We start from the raw sequence: 4,353 nt of genomic DNA, 5'->3' as shown, positions 1-4,353 counted from the left end.
AAAAAGCACATTTAATATGGATCTTCTTTGAAAAGTAGGAAAATGGAAAAATAAAGGCGGTAAATAAAGGATATGTCAAATGCTCAGTGAATTTAAAAGTCCTACATCCTTGTAGATGAAAATCACTGCACAACGCTATAGGGCCACTTTGGTCTTACTGTAGGTTTCATGAAATCATGTTTGCGTCTAACTACATAAACTAAGAAGCAAGACAACGTTTTATCCTAAAGACAAACATGAAATCACATTTTTGGATTCCGGGTCCTGTCAAACTGTTATTTCAGCAGAATTCTAATGACATTGTTTTACAGCTGTTTCTTTTTGAATAATTGTGTTTGTGCTCCTCTGTGTTTTATGGCCTGGAATCCTGACTGTGTGAGTTATCACTCAGGGACAATAAAGGTGCGGAAAAAATTAAGAAAACCAGATATAATGACTTCCATCAGCTCCTGATTCAGTATGAACACAAAGTGATAGGACTCCGAATCGTTAGGGTACGTGTGAACACACAGTTCAGTATTACTGTTTGGCAGGGTGGGGAGGGTTACTTTAAAATTGTAATCTGTTACAATTACTCGTTACATGTAAATAATTGTAATCAGTCGCGTATTATAAGTAACACAATACATAAGTAATGTAATCTGATTACTTTCCATTTTCCGTACTTTTTGATTACCTCAATATTAAATGCAATGCACATAACGACAAGAGACAAATAAATAACAGTAAGAAGTTTTTAGTTAAAGGGGACCTATTATGCAAAATGCACTTTTTTATTTTCTCCGTACCCACATCTCTAAAAACATAAATAAACGGGGTGCAAACAAGCAGATCCAGAATTATTGCTCCTATTACGTCATTGGCTACATCCGGCACACAAGACACGTCCCAACCTATCGTCTCCGGCATACGTGACACGTCCCACCCTATCGTCTCCGGCACACATGACACGTCCCAACCTATCGTCTCCGTATACAGTCGCAGCTGTGTGTCTGAGTATTCAGCAGAATGTCTGCAGGAGGCACTTAGAGTAAAGTTGTTATATATAATACATATAACGGCACTGTTCTAGCGGTAAACACTTAAGAAAGAACATGTCAAGCTATGTGCTGTATCAGAAACAAAGCGCGGCGTGTTTTGGGAGTAATATCAGGGTTGCCAACTCTCACGCATCTGGCGTGTGACACACGCTTTCACTCTCAATCTCATGCTCTCACTCTGCCCAAACTATTCTCACGCCAAAACAAGAATACCAAAGACTAGAAACGGTTTTGAAAACTTTTGTCACGTAGTGATCGTCTTCTCAATAGAACATCTTTGATAATGTCTTCTGGCCAATCAGAATCAAGATAACGGCATGGTGTTGTTGCAGGAAGTCCCGACGGAGAATACTTTTGCTGTAGTATATCTCTATATACATCGATACAACATTACGTGTTGATAGAAATCAACACGTAATGAAATAAGACCCCACGGTTTGATGATTGATAGGTGTGTGGGCTCTCTTTCATTTTGACACACAGAACAATGGGGGCTATCCACCCTTATCCACAATGTAAAGTAATTCACACAGCCTCGTCCCTCTTCTCTCTGTTAGGAGCAGCAGGTTCAGCTTTCAGAACAAAGTAACAAAAAACTAAAATGGCATTCATTTTTTTAAATATGTCGTGTAGTAATAGATTTATTTATTTTTCTTCTCAAGAGAGTACCAGCATGTGTATTTTATGTTAGTATTTCAAAAAATCTCCTGGGGGGGAATCCCCCCAGACCCCCCTGCAGGGGTTGGGCTTTCAGCATGTCAAGAAGGATTTATTTATTTATTTAAAAATCGTTTGTTTGAGCCGGTCTGCATTTCCTGATGAGAAAACAAACCGATGCTTTTTGTAGTTGTAGTAAACCAACATGGATTAAACGTGTGTTTTTTTTTACCACAATGTTGCGGAAATTAATGAATAAAATACACGGATTATTATTATTATTATTATTCCCACTCCGATCGGGACACTAGGTCCACCGTTTCCCCGCATCGAGGCTCCCCCAGTTGAAAGTTTAAGTGGGCTGGGCTGGGTGCAGTGGCGGACTGGCCATCGGGACGAATCCCGATGGGCCGGTACCGAAGTGGGCCGGTCGGATAAGTCACTAGCACATCCCCCACTCCCCCCGTTGACAATTTACTAGCGGTACCGAAGTGGGCCGGTCGAGAGTCCCGGGCTGATTTTTAGTCCCAGTCCACCACTGGCTACATGACCGTATGATCGCCCATATTGACGCACCTAATTCCTAAACTTCTAACAGATACAACATAAACCGATCCTTCAGCCTCATATGAGCTCTCAGACACTTTCAAAATTAAACTGTCATCGCTGTGTGAGCTTGCTGCTGTGTGCGCCATCGTGCAGATGCTGGGATCCTGAACGGTGCAGCTGGAGCGCTGTGCACGCAATGACGTCACACATAATTTGGCGGGACTTGAAGAATCCCGAGAAGATCCAGAAAATGGTCAACATTGAAGGGCAGATTAATGGTTATCAAAGTACAAATATCCAAAATCAGTTCAGTAATGGTTTTCAAGGGGACAATATTTACTCAAATTGATGGGTTTGGATGATGGGGGAAACTCGTGTCACAGGCTCTTTAAAGTGCAGCTATCATTCTGGGTCCTTAGCTTTAAAAAAAAAAAAGGAGGCGGAGCTAATGCCTGATCAGAATTCTACAGGATATAAAGTTAAATTCTGCTGTGATAAAACGACATCCTGTTCTAAACCACATCAAGGATTATTTCTGGACAGTATGGAGCTCAAATTATTTTTCTCTTGCAGGTTTACCACAAGGTGAGTTCCTTATTTTATTTCCTGCTTTTTAAACACATGTGCTCTACAGTACAGGTTAGCTCTGAGTGTTAGCGAGGCTTGCTAATGTAAAGAAATACCATATTACGTCCAAAACACTTCAGGCATTGTTTCTGATAGCAACTCTCTGTGGGTCCACCATCCGAAATTACGTAATAACGGCAGCAAATCTGTATCCGCTCGTTGTACCCCCGTTTTTAAAAGATGTGGGTACGGAGGAAAAGAGAAAGGGTTTTATTTTCTGACGCTGCGTGAGTTCCCCGACAAATCCCCCGACACACCGGGACCTATCATTTTGCATGAGAGGTCCCCTTTAAAGCAGAATCAGCCTTTTTGGAACAGGGCTGCAATAGAGGGGTATGAGCAGTATGAGGCATGCTACAATGGGTGATCTGTTTGGTATTTTAAGCAACACACTAGACATACATGTTTTGTATAGTGTTAAGGCTGTACAAAGACGTGGAATTAAATGCACGATTCGGAGACAAACAAAGTATCAAAAATAAAGTGTTTTAATTTAATCAGGTAACAACACACTGAATAAATAAAGTAACAAAACAAACACTCAATAAACTCTCTAACCTATCAAAAAACGACTTACTTAACCTAACTATCTATGGACGATAACTCTAAGGACAATGACAAAATATCTTAACGCTGGAATGCTTGGAACACACAAGACAATCCGGCAACGAGACAGGGGAAGACGAGAACTGAGGTTAACTACTGTAACCCCAGCTTCTATGAGTAAATGGCGCAGCCCTCTAAGGCTATCGCTATTGGGTAATCCCCCTGCGCCCCCGCGCAGCACTGAAACACTTGTAGTCAACGCCCACCCGCAAGGTGGGCCCCACTCTCGGGCCTCCTTCCGGTATAAATAGGAAGGAGGCTCGGCAATCTGCTCCAGTACCAAATGACTTTTCTTCAGCTATTCGTAGAGCCAGTGGGGCCCAGTGCTTAGAGGGCTGCGCCATTTACTCATAGAAGCTGGGGTTACAGTAGGTAACCTCAGTTCTATTTAGTATATGGCTTCGCCCTCTAAGGCTATCGCTATTGGGTTAAGGGCGAAGCATGATGTAGTCTGCGACCCACTGGGTCCGCCCGGCACTAGAAGCACAGTCACACCTGCTCAATAACACCCCATGCCTGATGTGCCATGTGTAATGGCGCATCACCGTACCTGGAACATAGCAAAACATGCCTATCTTCCCGACGGGGTGAAGGCTGGGAACAATACATACCGGCCGCTTTGAGAAAGTAGAGACGAAGGTCCCACCTTGCCCAGCGATCATAGAGGGGGAACAGCAGCTCTCTGCGTGTCAGACAGGTAGGAGAGCGCCCAGCTGGATCCCTGACGTCACTCACTCTGACCAGGCACTCCGTACAAAGTGTGTCAGAGGAAAAAGGAACATCCCTCCTATAAGAGGGGAAAAGGGCCGCTCTCCGCGTGCCGAGAGGCAGGAGAGAGGCGCAGAGCTGGCTCCCTGACGTCACTCACTCCGAC

Source organism: Notothenia rossii (genome assembly GCF_949606895.1).
Source record: "Notothenia rossii genome assembly, chromosome: 6".
In the NCBI taxonomy this organism is placed as follows: Eukaryota; Metazoa; Chordata; class Actinopteri; order Perciformes; family Nototheniidae; genus Notothenia; species Notothenia rossii.
Note: the sequence above shows the minus strand (reverse complement) of the source record.